Source organism: Symphalangus syndactylus, chromosome 8, assembly GCF_028878055.3.
Source record: "Symphalangus syndactylus isolate Jambi chromosome 8, NHGRI_mSymSyn1-v2.1_pri, whole genome shotgun sequence".
Lineage (NCBI taxonomy): Eukaryota > Metazoa > Chordata > Mammalia > Primates > Hylobatidae > Symphalangus > Symphalangus syndactylus.
In genome coordinates, this window is record NC_072430.2 from 39,803,151 (window position 1) to 39,819,586 (window position 16,436).

The following is a 16,436-nucleotide window of genomic DNA, read 5'->3' on the forward strand; positions in this document are numbered from 1 at the left end:
AACCCCACTTTCCCATTCTTGATGTCCCACAGACAGAGTTGACTCCACTCCCAGATCCAGAAGTGGTTATGTGACTACAACCTGGCCACTTAGGCCATCACATTCCCCAGCTATGGTGTCTTGCTTGATGATGGATTCATGTTCAAGTCAGAGCCAGTTCAGTGGAATGAGACTTTTGCTGGGACTGCAAAAAGAAAAGCACTTCATGTTTTTTCCTCACAAGTCTCAGGCATAGGAAGAGGTGGGACTGGATTGCTGGCAGCCATCATATCCCAACAAGAAAACGCTATGGGCCAGGCGCAGTGGCTCACGCTTGTAATCCCAGCACTTTGGGAAGCCGAGGCAGGCGGATAACGAGGTTAGGAGATCGAGGCCATCCTGGCTAACATGGTGAAACCCCGTCTCTACTAAAAATACAAAAAATTACCGGGGCGTTGTGGCGGGCGCCTGTAGTCCCAGCTACTCAGGCGGCTGAGGCAGGAGAATGGCGTGAACCCGGGAGGTGGAGCTTGCAGTGAGCCGAGATCGCGCCACCGCACTCCAGCCTGGGTGACAGAGCGAGACTCCGTCTCAAAAAAAAAAAAAAAAAAAAAGGAAAAGGCTATGGAGAAGAGCAGCATCGGGGGATAAAGATAAAGCCAAGTCCTGGTGATATCGTTTGAATCCCTGGATCAAGCTTGGCCTGAACCAGCACAATGCCTAATCCCTGGTCTGCTCAGTTATATGAAACAGCAAACCAATTTAAAGTCATTTAGAGGTGAATTTTCTGTCACTTAGTGCAACCAAGAGAGTAATAACTGATGCGAAGGCCACATAGACTTGGCCTTTTTTTTTTTTTCCTGAAGTATAAATTCCCTTAGCATCTGTGTGGCCCAGCACTACCCTGGATCTCCTTAGCTGTCTGGTCACTGAATGGGGACTGCTACTTGGCCGTGATTCTCAACTAGGGGTGATTTTGCCTCCAAGGGACAGTTTTGTCATGGGGTTGGGGGAGGCGCTACTGGCATCTTGTGGATAGAGGCCAGGGATATTCCAAAACATCCCACAATGCACAGGGCAGCCCCCGCAACAAAGAATAATCCAGCCCAAATTGTCATTAGTGCTCTGTAGATTGTTTTGGCTGCTATAACAAAATACCTTAGACTGGGTAATTTATAAACAATGGAAATTTATCATTCATAGTTCCGGAGACTGGAAAGTCCAAGGTCAAGGCGCCAGCAGATTCAGTGTCTGGTGAGGGCTCATTCCTCTTAGATGGCACCTCCTCTGTGTGCTTGCATGGCAGAAGGGGTCAACAAGCTCCTTCAGGCCTCTTTTATAAAAGTCTTAATCCCATTCATGAGGGGAGAGCCCTCAGGACCTAATCACGTGGCAGGCAGATCGTCTGAGGTCAGGAGTTCAAGACCAGACTGGCCAACGTGGAGAAACCCTGTCTCTACTAAAAAAAAAAATAGCCGGGTGTGGTAGCACACACCTGTAGTCCCAACTACTCGAGAGGCTGAGGCAGGAGAATTGCTTGAACCTGGGAGGTGGAAGTTGCCATAAGCCGAGATCACACCATTGCACTCCAGCCTGAATGACAGAGCAAGACTCTTGTCTCAAAAAATAAATAAATAAATAAAACAAAGAGTGTTAGGAGCCTTCTCTCCTATAAGGTGTGAACAACTAAGCTTGTTTAGGTCCTGAAATGTCACTGTCATTGTCAGCATGATAAATGCTTTGTGCTGTAATAATACAGAGAATCGGGATGTCTATTCCCCAAAGCCTCTGTGATGGAGAAGGTGGGCTTTCCAGAGGCTCTGACTGTGGAATGTGTCTAGAATCCTCTGCATGTTTTCCAGGTTCACCTCCACACCCTCACCTCTGCTCAGCTGGGTCCTTGCTAGGAGCTGGAACCTGCCTGGTGGGTCTCTGATCGCAGCCCCATACTCTGCAGACCCCGAACTCTCCACAGCCCCAGCTCCTGCCTTGTCCTGGTGTCTTCTGCCAAGGGGCACCCTTCTTTAAAAAGCCGGACTCTTTTTTTTTTTTTTGAGATAGGGTCTTGCTCTATCACCCAGGCTGGAGTGCAATAGTGTAATCACAGCTCACTGCAGCTTCCACTGCCTGGGCTTAAGTAATCTTCCTGCCTCGACCTCCTGAGTAGCAGGGACCACGGACGCACACCAACACTCCAAGCTAATTTTTAAAAATTATTTGTAGGGATGAGGTCTTGCTATGTTGCCCAGGCTGGTCTCAAGCTCCTGGCCTCAAGGGATCCTCCTGCCTAAGCCTCCCAAAGTGCTGGGATTACAGGAGTGAGCCACTATGCCCGGCCCAAGCCCGACTCTTAAAAAAGGACAGAGCTAGTCCCACGCTTGTGCAAGGACAGTGAGAGAGGGGAGACCCAGAGGTAGCCAATTTTTTCCCCTAGTAATTAATAAGACATTTAAAGGACTTACCAGATCACCACAGCTCCATCATCCCTGGGGAATTGTTTGGTTTAGCAAAACTCTTCCCACCCTGCCCCCTTTTGCTTTCTTCTTTCCTTGCCCAGACCCCTCCCCCACTTAGTTGACGTTGCACAAAGCTTTCAAAAAAACAAGTTTTGTTCCCAGGTCAGCTATATCCTCCCAGGAAGTTTCCCCATCCCAGGGTGAAGTCAGGCCAACACAGGTGAAGAGTTCGGAGGGCAGGGGTGGGGGAGGGGTGGGTGTTTTGCACGGGACAAGGAGTTCTTTGTTGTTGCTGTTTTTCTTTGTGTCATTTCCAGAGAGATAGGAAGGAAAACATAGTAAACATTCTTCAATTCTGCACAAAAGCTGAGAAGGGATTTTCTTCAGGAACCTCCCTGTGGGTCAAGGCTCTGCCATGGCAGGGAGGGTTGGGGGTAAGAAATATAAGACCCAATTCCCCGTGGAGGCGGGGATTCGGTGAAACCAGTCCCTTGAATGTGGGATGGAACCAACATGCAACTCACTTTGCTTTGGCTCTCACTGTGCATTTGAGCTAAAGCAAGGGAAGCATTTCCCCTTCGCCTGGCTGAAAGCTCAGCTGACCCCGAGGCTCTTCTGGTCATGCTTAGGTATGCGCATTTTATGTCACGAAATCCAATATCGACTTAGAGATTTAAAGCAGCCAGCCAAAGATATTAAATGACCCTTGCATTTTTCTTCAAAGAGAAATCTTCTTCCTTCTGCCCTAGTTAAGGCCTTAGTTGGGGGCTGCCAGCTGCCAGGGAGTGGGCATGGTGGGCTTTTGTCTAATCTCTTCCGAATACCCCTCTCCCCACTTGCTGGTTGCTTTCAGAGTCTAAGTGGAGGTGGCGGGTGAGGATGCAGGGATGCGGATGGGGAGCAGGGCAAGAGGGCAGTTTTTACTTGACTGTAAGATTGCCAGCTCTCTGGGTGTGGCAGATGGTGAAAGCTCTTTCTGGAGGGTTCCCTGTGTTCTTCAGAAGTTCCCATCTCAGCCAGGCACGGTGGCTCACGCCTATAATCCCAGCGCTTTGGAAGGCAGAGGCAGGCAGATGACTGGAGCCCAGGAGTACTAGACCAGCCTGAGCAACATGGCGAAACCTCATCTCTACCAAAATCACAAAAATTATCTGGGGGTGGTGGTGCATGCCTATAGTCCCAGCTACTTGGGAGGCTGAGGCAGGAGGATTGCTTGAACCCAGGAGATAGAGGTTGCAGTGAGCCGAGTTTGGGCCACTGGACTCCAGCTTGGGCAACAGAGTGAGACCCTGTCTTAAAAAAAAATAATAAAAAAAAAATAAAAGAAGTTCCCATCTCTAAGGTTCTCTCCTGAAGTTCCCTGTTCTGCACCTCTGTTTCAGGTATGGCTATGACTCCATCTTTAACCCCTAGAAATCCAGCATCCTCTTCCAACTTCTTCCTGCTGACATCCCTTTGCCCTTCTCGGAGGCCCTACAGGACTTAAAATGGCCCCCACCTTGGCCCTCTCTCCTGCCATGGTCCATCTGATCCACATCTCGCCCATGGGAAGAACTCACACAGCCCCTTCACTCATCCTAATGCAGTCCCTCCTGGCACAGTCCCTCCGAGTGGCTGCATGGAAGCCCCCATCACTAGGCTTGAGTTGAAGGCAGTAGGGCCCCTAACTCCTTGGTGGGGTAGCTTACAGCATGGCTTTGCCCTCTCTGGAAGTTCCTGTTTCCAAACTCTCCCCATTCTCCACACTCTATATTGTTGGTAGGCTGAGGGCCCTGAGTGCTGTGCAACTGGTTCCCCATTATTTCCTTTGTAAATACTACATATGGGAGTCTGTCTCACGTTCAGTTTGCGATCTGATATTGTGGTAGCCTGCTTCCACGATGGCCCCTCATTGTCCCCATCTCCTGGTATTCACATCATTGTGTCTCCTCCCTCCCTGAACAGGGTCGACTCTTGTAGCCACTTGCTATTGCAGAGCTGATGGCATGCATCTTCTGAGGCTAGGTCACTGTTGTGTGTTTAATGATGTCCCCTCAGAAGATATGTTGCAGCCCTAACCCCCAGGGCCTATAAATGTGACCTTTTCTGGAAATAGTCTTCGCAGTTGTAATCAAGAGTTGTTCTTGACTAGAGTGGGCCCTACATCCAATGACTGGTGTCCTCATAAGGAAAGAGACACAGAGTAGACAGACACAAGGGAGAAGGCCATGTGAAGATGGAGGCAGAGATTGGAATGATACAGCCACAAGCCAAGAAACATCTGCAGCTGTCAGAAGCTAGAAGAGGCAAGGAATGATTTATTCTTTCCCACTTATTCTTTCAACAATGAGCACCTTCCATGTGCCACCGTTCTGACCCTGCTGACAACGTGGTTTCAGACTTCTGGCCTCCAGAACTGTGAAAGAGTAAATTTCTGTTAAGTCATCTTGCTTGTGGTACTTTGTTACAGCAGCCCTGTGGATCTAATATAGTCATAAGAAACATTGTGACCTTCTCCCTGCTCTCTTGAACCACTCATTCTGGGAGAAGTCAGCTGCCATGTCATGAAGCTACTCAGGAAGGTGTATGGAGAGGTCCCCATGGCAAGGAACTGAGGCCTCCTGCCAATAGCCAGCACCAGCTTGCCAGCCACGTGAGCGTGCCATCTTAGAAGCAGACTATACGGCCCCAGTCAAGCCTTCAAATGACTGCATCCCTACTTGACATTTTGACTGTAACCTCATGAGAAACCCTAAGCCAGAACACCAGCTAAGACACTCCCCAATTCCTCATCAAGAGAAACTGAGATAATTATTGTTTTAAGCTACTAAATTTTGAGGTAATCTGTTATGTAGCAATAGATAACTAATACTGATATCTGTTATATTGGAGCCTCAGTGTAACTTGGAACAGAAAGAGTTCCGTATTATAATTCTTAAACATTACTTGGAATGGTTAGGGGTCCCAGTGCTATTCTCTCTGGGAATATTTCCAGCAATGGGCCCCACAGCCATTTATAGTGAGTTGTCCCACTTACTCTTTCACCAGTGAGCACCTTCCATGTGTCAGATGCTATATTAGAGACTGGGGCTATAGAAATGAACAGTCTTTTGGGAGGCTGAGGCAGGCGGATCACCTGAGGTCAAGAGTTTGAGACCAGTCTGACCAACACGGAGAAACCCCATCTCTACTAAAAAAAAACAAAAAACAAAAAACAAAAAAACAAAATTAGCTGGGTGTAGTGGTGCATGCCTGTAATCCCAGCTACTTGGGAGAGTAAGGCAGGAGAATCACTTGAACCTGGGAGGCGGAGGTTGTGGTAAGCCAAGATTGCACCATTGCACTCCAGCCTGGGCAACAAGAGTGAAATTCCATTTCAAAAGAAGAGAAAAAAGAAATGAACAGCCCTGTTCTTCATCACTTAACCAGTGGTCATTATGGTCTCTACTAGTAGAGCGCTATGGGCAAGAAGGACAGCACTGCTTTGCAGAGAATGGAAAAGAAAGACATCATTGAGGCACTGAGAGGAGAAGTATTCGGTGGTATGACCCTGAAGAGACAAGAAGAGGACCAAGTTCAAGAGTCTGCAAGAACAGTGGGAGGTAGAGCTGGAACTAGAATCCAGACACTCCACTTCTAGTCTTGAATTTGTGCTTCCTGAACTACACAGAGGCTGGCTCATGGTACCAGGGTCTCTGAAGATACCTGGAGGCATGGTCTTGAATCCTGCTGGGATAACTACTCTTTGGATAATAATTTCTCTATGGAAAGGCAGGGTACAAAGCCTTGGAATCTTGTTTCTGCTCTGCCATCTTAGCTAAATAACTCCCTTTGGAGATCCTTTGAACCCTGATATATCAGCAAGCCCCTCTGAAACATCATAAGCCTCAGGGCAAGAAGGCTGGCCTTCTCCTCTATCTGAATCCTAGCCCTTCTTTTTTTGAGATGGAGTTTTGCTCTTGTTGCCCAGGCTGGAGTGCAATGGCGCGATCTTGGCTCACCACAACCTCTGCCTCCTGGGTTCAAGTGATTCTCCTGCCTCAGCCTCCCGAGTAGCTGGGATTACAGGCATGCAAAACCATGCCCTGCTAATTTTATATTTTAAGTAGAGACGGGGTTTCTCCATGTTGATCAGGCTGGTCTTGAACTCTCGACCTCAGGTGATCCACCCGCCTCTAGCCCTTCTTAGTAGTGGTCTTTTCTAAACAGGTTAGATCAGAATTTGACACCTACTGAAATCTCCAGGCTGGCTCCTCCCAAGGTCAAATTGCCCATCTTGCCGATGAGAACAGCCTTCACTTCTTGAGCATCTACTCAGCAGCAAGTGATTTCTCTAATCTTCACAACAGCCTCTCAAGGCAAGGGATCATGGGCCACACTTGGCAATCTAGGAAAGTGAAGTTCAAGAACAAGCTCCAGGACACACGGCTAGTGGCAGCGAGGCACAGAGCTGGGACTCCAACCCAGGCCTGTCTAGCCCTAAAACTCCTCCTATCCACCTCCTCCTTGCTGCCACAGAAGGTGACTCAGAGGTACTCAGTCTGGAGAATTCAAGCCAGTATCCCAGGAAGTGGAATTTTCTCCAGTGTTCTAGGAAGGAGGGATTACCATGGCATGGGGTGGGCCAGGTAGACACAAGAGGCAGTGAAGTTACATAAAGTGGTGATTAAAGAGAATGGAGTCTACTGTGATTTGGATATGGTTGTGTCCACCTAAACTCATGTTGAAATTTGACCCTCAGTGTGGTGGTGGTGGGAGGTGGGGCCTAGTGGGAGGTGTCTGGGTCATGGGGGCAGATCTCTCATGAATGGCTTGGTGCCATTCTCACAGTGGAGAGTGAGTTTTCACCCTGGCAAGACTGGATTCTTGTAGGAATGGATTTGTTCCTAAGACAGTGGGTTGTTATAAAGCCAGGATGCCCCTTGGGTTTTCCCTTCTTTGCAAGTGTCCACTCTCCCTTTGACCTTCTGTATGTTGCAGCCCTCACCAGAGGCTGAGCAGATGCTGAGGCCATGCTTCTTGATTTTCCCAGCCAACAGATCTGTAAGCTGAATAAATCTCTCTTCTTTATAAATTACCCAGTCTCAGGTATCCTGTTATGGCAACACAAAATGGACTAAAACAGGCAGGTGACAGATTATCCAGGTTTGAATCATAGCTTCTCCTTGTTCACCACATCTCAGGTTCTTCATCTGAAAATTGGGGATAAGAACATGTACCTCCTTGGGTTTGGGGGAAGATTAAATGAGATAATGCATGTGAAATTCATGGCAAGAGTAAACTGCCCATTACATCTTTCTGCTATTAACATTGCTATTGACATTACTTTCCCTCCATGGCCACTAGACTCTTGTATCAAGCCAATATTTGAAGAGAGACAAATTTAAACGAAATAGATGTAACTTGGAGAATGATGGCAGAGAAATCTGTGGCTTGACGGTTGTTTTTCTTTTTTTTTTCTTTTTTTTTTTTCTTTTGAACCAGTCTTGCACTGTTGCCCAGGCTGGAGTGCAGTAGCGTGATGATCTCGGCTCACTGCAACCTCTGCCTCTGGGGTTCAAGCGATTCTCCTTCCTCAGCCTCCCTAGTAGCTGGGATTACAGGTGCCTGCCACCAAGCCCGGATAATTTTTTGTATTTTTATAGAGACAGGGTTTCACTATGTTGGCCAGGCTGGTCTCAAACTCCTGACCTCGTGATCCACCCACCTCAGCCTCCCAAAGTGCTGGGATTACAGGCGTGAGCCACCGCGCCTGACCTTGAAGTTGTTTTTCTAATTTTTTTTTCCAGCTCTAAGACAGCTCCCTGTGTAAGATGATGAGTGTGATTAATTGCAATCAGCTCCTCTCCATGTAATGAGGGAAGCTGGATATCATCCTCTGGCTTTTGTCCAAGTTGATGCAGTTATCTATTGTGTCCACAGGATGTCGCTATCAATCACGCTTCGACTGAGTACACCCAAACCAGGATACTCAGGGACTTGGAACCTGTTACCAGACTTCCATTTAGTACAGACATAGCGCCAGGGGGCTGAGCATTCTTCAGCAACACCCTCTGGACCCCTTCTCTACACCATCATGCTGTATGAGCAGAAGGGTTGGGGACATGAAGGAGCAGCTCAGCTAAGGTGACCCAGATGGTTGGGCTCAGAGCTGGAAGAACATCGTGGTCTCCTGACTCCCAATTCCTGCATCTGTCCTGCTTGTAAGAGGCTTGCCAAGAACAGGAGCTTTTGTTTGCAGGTCTCTAGGGATGGCCACCGCAGGGAGTGTGATTTGAAGATGGTGTCGGGGTGACATTACAGTCCCCCTTTAGGCTCTGCCGGGTTGCAGGCCAGCTCTCCGGGCTGCCTTTCTGATGGCTGCTATTTTAAAGGCAGATAGGATGAAATTAGCAACTTTTATCATTAAACTAGCAAAGGCTCAGGAGGGGCAGCCCCCTTCTGGGAATGTGCTTAGCTCCTGCTCCAGAATGGAGGAGTCTATGTGGCTCTAGGGGAGCTGGCCTTCTATGGAGTCTGAGCAATGTACTGCACAGGGAGGAGAAGACGCTGCCAGAAGATACCAGTTTCTCTATCCAGAGATGTTTCCAGGACACCACGTTAAGCAGCAGAGACACTAGAAGCCAAGGCCCATATGGTCTGGTGTGGATGTGTGCCTCCTGTGCCTCAGTGGCATCATCTGTACCATGGGAGGTGTGTAATAAGGGGTGCGATCACGTCTGTGAGGGCACATACATAGTAGATGCCCAGGAAGTGCCAGACCCCATCTCCTTCCCAGTTTCTTTAGAGCCTTCTGGAAGGCATGGCATAGCCCAGTCCTGAGGCACTGCTTTTTCTTTCATGGATGATCAGGAGCTTCTGTGATTTCTTCCCCCTCACTCTTCATTTTGCCAAGATGTTGCCCATAGTAACCTCAGCAGTGGGGCGAGGATTCTGTACTGTTCCACTGCCCTGGGGCTGCACATCCACGTGAGCGGGGCTGACCCGTCCCAGAGCACTTTGCCCTCGGAAGGCAGCGTCGCCTGCAGGAGCAGTGCCATGGACAGCTCTGGCGTGTCCTCCAGGGCCCTGGCATGGTCAGTGAGAAAAGGCCCCTGGGGCGTGGGCTTCTCCCATCAGTCAGGTTCAGAAGGCTTCCTGGGGTGGGTAGAGACGCTCCCTACCCAACCGAGTTATTGAAATGACAGGAGGGGGAAGGGAAGGTCTGGGCATGTGGCACTGTGAATTTTTTTTCTTTCTTTCTTTTTTGGAGACTCATTGGGGTAGAAATGAGGACAGGAAGAAGTACAATCCGTCTGGGATTGGTTTATTTTTATTGCTTTTTAAAATCATGTGACTAATTGGTGTTCATTGAAAAAGAGAAAACAAAAATAAGCCAAGAGAAGACAGCAAAAATAATCTGTTAACATCTTGGCAGATATCCTTTTTCTCTGCATAGAAACAGAGAATACTTTTGTTTCACTTATAAAATGTTTCTTACTGTACACAGCTTTATAACCTGCTTTTTTCTTAATGGGACCATATACTAGGACATGTTTTCAGGCCAACAGATAAATATACTTCACTTGCATTGATGCTATTGGCTCAATGGTGTTCTGGTGGTTGGGAATTTACCCTGTCATTCTGTCTCCCTTTACTCAGTGGCAAAAATGACCTGGGCACCTGCACCTGGGCCTGGGCTGGACATTGGTCCTTGGCAGATGGGGAAGGTTGGTGACCAGCAAGGCACAGAATAAGGACACACGGTCCCAGCAGACCCTTGGGATGACCTTGACCACTTGGACCTTGGAGAGAGAGCGGGGAGGAGAAGAACAGAGGGCAAAGCCACATGGAAGGGAGGGTGCAGATGGCTGGTGGCTGGAACTCCTGGAGGCTGAGCAGTGGGGGTTGCAGGGGAGAACTGGCTCCTTCTAGACAGGGGAATATCATGGTTACGGTTCTGGGGTGAGATTTTATCTGGGCTCTGTCACCTACTAGCTGGGGAACAAATAATTGAGCCTTGGATCGTCACCTATAAAACTAATAATAGCTACTAATCAGATTGATGTAAGTGCCAGGATTAAATGAGAGAGACTACAAGCTATAAAAAGTGCTGTGTGGCAGCTGCCTTTAAACTTATTCTTACCATTGGCTTTGTTATTGTTTTTGCTGCATTTCCAGGTAACGCAGAAGGGCTTCTCTCTTCCCTAGCCCATCCCTCTTCCTCATTTCTCTCACATTCCTGCTTCTCCTCTTTCTCTTCCTTTTCAACCCTGCAAGAGCCTTGGCTTCGGGAGCAGTGGCAGGAGGGAGGGAAGAGGAGGCTGCAGCCGCTACAGCCTCGTGCCACATGGGGGCAGCAAGGCCCTCTGAAATGTGGGCCTGCCTCTCCCACTGCGCTTCCTGGCAGGTTGCAATGGCCCAGAAGAAAGAAATCCATACCCACCTGGGCCCAGGTAGGGGGGCACTGCCCAGAGGGGTCCCACGGTCCCCAGGCTGGGTCAGCCAGGCCCTGGCAGCCAGAGTGGGTGACTGTTACGACAGGTCCCAGGAAGGCAGGGTGCCCCAGAGTGGGGCTGGGTCTGCTAAAGAGGGAGTTGGAGAATCTGGAGAAGGGTGGGAAGGAGGTGTGAGAGTCCTCCGGGAACCTACAAGCCTCCAGGTGCCATGAGAGATGGTCCTGGAAAATTGGCCAGCCGAACTCGGTCTTCGGGACAACCCAGAAGACAGAATTGAGTGGGAGTCAGTATAGCACAGTGGCTCAGCGCATGGGCTCTGGGGGCTGGCTGGACCTGGCATCCACTAGTGGCTCTGGCGCTTACCAGCTGTGTGGCCTGGATCAATTCACTTAACCTCTCTGAGCCTCCATTTCCTCACCTGTAAATAATAGTGGTACCTACCTCATAGAGTTTGTGAAAACTAAGTAAGGTAATATACACAGAGCACTTGGCACACTGCCCAATCCATGGCAGCTTAGTTATTTTTATCATTATCAGGTAAGTTGGCCTGAGGAGCTGGGAGACAGTTGTGTATAGAAAATGAATGTGCTGGCCGTGCACATGCATGGTGGCTCAAGCCTATAATCCTAGCACCTTGGGAGGCAAGGTGAGAGGACTGCTTGAGGCCAGGAGTTCGAGACCAGCCTGGGCAACATGGTGAGAGCCCTGTCTTTACAAAAAATACAAAAATTAGCCAGGTGTGATAGTGGCGCAACTGTGGTCCCAGCTATATGGGAGTCTGAGGCAGGAGGATTGCTTGAGCACAGGCGGTCAAGGCTGCAGTGAGCCACGATGGCACTACTGCACTCTAGCCTGAGTGATAGAGCAAAATCCTGTCTTAAAAAAAAAAAAAAAAAAAAAAAGGCCAGGTGTGGGGGCTCACACCTGTAATTCCAGCACTTTGGGAGGCCAAGGCGGGTGGATCACCTGAGGTCGGGAGTTCGAGACCAGCCTGGCCAGCATGGTGAAACCCTGTCTCTACTAAAAATACAAAAATTAGCTGGGCGTGGTGACGCACACCTGTAGTCCTAGCTACCCGAGAGGCTTAGATAGAAGAATTGCTTGAACCTGGAAGGTGGAGGTTGCAGTGAGTCAAGCTCATGCCACTGTACCTCAGCCTGGGCAACAGAGCGAGACTCCCTCTCTAAAAAAAAAAAAAAAAAAGAAAAGAAAAAGAAAATGAATGTGTTTCCCCAAGTTCACAGCTGTAGCTGGGTATTCTTTGCAGGACCAAGTTGGGGTACGCATGGCTGGGGATCTGGAAAGGAAAGAATTGGGGGGTTGGGGTCAAAGGGCAATCCTAATAAAGAACAAGGGGTGGGGGCTTCTAGGCTTGGCTGCTTTGAAACCAGGTAAAGACGCCAGTCGCTTCCTGGTTAAAGAACATGTTGTATGTGTTCACACCATACCGCTTTCCTCCAGGCTGCCCTTGAAGCAGTCCCACTCTTCCTGGGGGTGCAGAGCAGGGGCCTACAGTGGTGCCTGCATGGGAAGCAGAAGAGGGCTGGCATGGAGAAGGGGGGCTCAGTGACCTTGAGCAGCTAAGGCCTGATGGTCAACCTGGGTCCACCCTGCAGGGAAGCAGGTGCCCCTGCTGGCCTCCTTGCCGTGCACAGGCAGACTGGGCCCTGGCCCAGGCCTCCCACTTCCTGCTAATGAGGCGCGGCTCCTCCAAGGGCAGAGGGGCTATGCTCCTGGCAGGCAGGCTAGCAGGTGGGTGAGCAAGGCTGAGAGTATGTCTGCCTGTGTTCTTTTAACTTCTCCAGAAAGATCACCAAGGGGTCTCCATTACGAGCGGTCTTGAGCCCTGTACTATTTTTTCATACAATTTAATCTACTCCCTGGATGGCCTCCAGTGTGTGAGCCACTGACAATCACAGGTTTTTGCAATCGATTTCCTGGAAGCAGCGGCCCAGCAGGCAGCCACATGATGGATGTATGCTAGGCAACCTGGTTCAGCAGAGGTTGAAGGGGCTTAGGAACCCCAGGCTGCCCTCCCACACCATAGCAAGGTCCCTGAAATGTAGGACGCATGCACTTCTGCCCTCCAGCTCCACCCTGAAGCATCAATGCCTGGAGAACCACTCACACATGTGCACAAAGAGACATGGGTGAGCATGCTCGGTGCAGAATTGTTTGTATGGTAAAAACTGGAGCCGCCTTATCTGTTCATCAGGCAGGGCTGCTGCGTTCTGGGTGTGGATGGCATCCCCTGGAATTGTGCAGAGGCACCGTTTACCATGAAAACTTTTGACCCATGTCCTCTAGAGCTGGGAACCTGAGTGAGGGGGAGTGAGAGGGGCGTGGTTGAATCAACTGTGTTACAGGCACATATGGAATATTAGGTAGAGGTTAAAAACAAAAAATGAGGATAGCCAGGTGTGGTGGTGCTCACCTGTAGTCCCAGCTACTCATGAGGCTGAGGCAGGAGGATTGCTTGAGCCCAGGAGGTTGAGGGTACAGTGAGCTGATTGCACTAGTGCACTCTAGCCTGGGCAACAGAGTGAAACCACATCTCTAGAAGAAAGAAAAAAAGAGGATGTCCTATTTTTGTTGACACGAGAAAATGTCCAGGATATACAGTTATGGGGGAAAAGTTGCAAAGCAATGTGGTCAGCATGATCCCCTTCATGTAAAATCAAAGCAAAACAAAGATCTTGACATCATCCCCCTGGGTACGTACATGTATTATGCATGTAAATGCCCAGAAGTCTGGGATGATTGGGGAAAACAGTGATATTGGCCAGAAATGTAATAAAAGGAATTTTTCACTTTTCTTTCTTTCTTTTTTTTTTTTTGAAACAGATTCTTGCTTTGTCACCTGTCACCCAGGCTAGAGTGCAGTGGCGAGATCTCAGCTCACTCCAACCTCTGCCTCCCGAATTCAAGCAATTCTCCTGCCTCTGCCTCCCGAGTAGCTAGGATTACAGGCATGCACCAATACACCCAGGTAATTTTTGTATTTTTAGTAGAGACGGGGTTTCATCATGTTGGCCAGGCTGGTCTTGAACGCCTGACCTCAAGTTATCCACCTGCCTCGGTCTCCCAAAGTGCCAGGATTACAAGCGTGAGCCACTGCTCCTGACTCACTTCTCTTCTCTCTTTACCTCTGTGCTCGCATTTTTTTCCCCAAGGAGGGAAAAAAAAATTGTGTAAAAATAAAAAATAAAAACATCCCTCCTTTCTTCTTTGCCTATTACCTAACTCCCTCATCCATCAAAGCCTTCCCCAAATTCCCAAATTCCCATTTTTTATCATCTCCTACAGAGAGCAGCTCCCTCCAAAGTTCCTTCCCATTTACTCTCCAAGAAGGAGCCCTGGGCAGGAGAGCTGGACATCACCTGGACCCATATCAAAAGGCCCCTGCTGCGCTGGAAGGGTCAAAGCATCCTAGGCCCATCCTGGCCTTGTGATCTGAGTCTGGGGCTGCGGTGGCCAGGTTGTCCAGTGGACACTGTAGAGGCAGCCTTGGGGTGAGAAGCCCCTCATGTGGACCTGCAGCAGGGGACATAAGTGGGAAGGAACCCAAAGGCTGAGGGGGAAGCAGGGGTGTAGCTACATCAAATAAAGCTCCTTCTTCTCACACCTGCCAGCATGCTGGGAGGATGCTACCTTTAGCATCCTAGGGATGGCAGAAAGAGGCAAGCATGGCTCTGCCTACTGCCTCTGTGCCTGGTGCAGGCTCCACTGTGGTGTGGGGTCTCTGGCAGTGAGGACTAGGCTACAGCCACCACTCTGGCCTGTGAATCCTAAAGGAGCCAGGGCACGACAGTCCCCACTGCCAACCTGGAGTCCCTCAAACTATCTAGCCTGGCACTGCTTCCCTCGTCCTGCCAGACCCAGGGCAACAGCTGTGACTCTCCAGGGCTGTGCTCTGAGGGAAAAGCCCTTCCATTCTAGAGATTGCATGGCTGCCAAGCCTACCAAGGGCCCAGCCTTCACTGCCCGGGGAGCCTTTGTTTTCTCCTTCCTTGTTCTAGAAGGAAGAATGGGGGCTGGGGGCATGATCGTGGACTATACACCTCTTCTGTGATAGGATCCCAGCTGGTTTCCTGATACTTCAGCGCATTCACATTCCTTAACCGCCCTATAGATGAAGCTCACAGACATGGGAGTGACGGGGTGTGACTTGGCCACACAGCCCGAAGATATGGAGCTGAGACCCATACCCAGGTCCTTCCATCCCAGGTGCCACTCATTCCTACGATGCCTCAGTGCAGCCTTGCTGCTCTGCAGGCTCAGAAAGGATGCTTACCCTTTACTCCTGGTGAGCAGAGAACCTAGCCACGGAAGGAAGCCCAAAGAGGGACAAGCTCCTGGGGCTCCTGGGGGCCCCCCAGCCCTCCCTGACCCTTCTCTGCCGGGGCTGCTTCCAGGGGTCTTCCTTGCTTCCCAGTCCTCTGCATGCTTCCCTGACACCTCCACTTACGAAGCTCAGACCCTGCTTGCTGGAGTCAGGTCAGCCAGGCCTTGACCCCGCCTCTCCCCTGCTTATGGATTCAGGGGACTTTTCGCTGGCATCACCCTGTCCCAGCCACACCAGAAGGACCCCTTCTTCTAAACTCTCAGCCCTTCCTGCCAACATCTTTTAGCTAAGATTCAGCGAATCAGCAAAGTCTGACGGTTAACATGGCTCCCATCCCAGCTCTGTCATCACTAGCCATGTGACCTTGAGAATGTCTCAGAACATCTGTCTCCCAGTTTTGTCATCTATAAAATGGGGATGCTAACAGCGATATTCCTAGAGCTGTTGCAAGCATCAAACATACACATAATCGGAACAGCTCCCCGCTGTGGTTTGTGCTCTGTATATCTTTACTGTTACTGTTATCTTTTTCTTCCTCTGAGCTCCTTCCACAAGATGGGTTATTCTGCAGATCCACGGCTGGAAGGAAATTAGAGTGGGCTGGATGGAAAGCAGGCCGTGGGCCTGATGAAACTGCCATATGGTGCTTTGCTCAGAGCTGTATACGAGAAGAACAAGTTCACATGCCAGTTGGGTGGTGGTGGAGATCGGGGAGGGAAGTAACAGGGACAGGGCTTTGCATATGCTCTATTTTTTGCTCCCTACCTTCCCCTAAAGCCCATGGCCTCCAATCCCCATTGTCTCCCTTTCCTTTGGGTCTCTGGGTCTCTGATCATCTTGTGAAAAACCCCATGGAGAGGCGGGGCAGCTGGAAAGAGGAGGAAGTGAGATGGATAACCGTGCTCTCTAGTGGCTGGATAACCATGCTGTCTAGTGGCTGGCACCCTGCGTGCGCTCAGCTACTGGCAGGTTCTACTGTGGTGTTTAACAGTAACTGTGAGCAGGCCGGGCGCGGTGGCTCATGCCTGTAATCCCAGCACTTTGGGAGGCCGAGGCGGGTGGATCACGAGGTCAGGAGATCGAGACCATCCTGGCTACCATGGTGAAACTCTCTACTAAATATACAAAAAATTAGCTGGGCGTAGTGGCAGGTGCCTGTAGTCCCAGCTACTCGGGAGGCTGAGGCAGGAGAATGGCGTGAACCTGGGAGGCGGAGCTTGCAGTGAGATGGTGCCACTG

The 16,436-nt window shown here is 49.9% G+C and overlaps 1 long non-coding RNA gene across 1 annotated transcript; it reads left to right on the forward strand.

Annotated features, from left to right (window-relative positions):
- The first annotated feature begins 2,977 nt into the window (after window positions 1-2,977).
- On the forward strand, window positions 2,978-9,989 carry LOC129487623 (uncharacterized). The gene is made up of 3 exons (XR_008659394.1): window positions 2,978-3,064; window positions 7,395-7,457; window positions 8,337-9,989. It is a non-coding gene; the product is annotated as an uncharacterized lncRNA (long non-coding RNA).
- The last annotated feature ends 6,447 nt before the right edge of the window (window positions 9,990-16,436 follow it).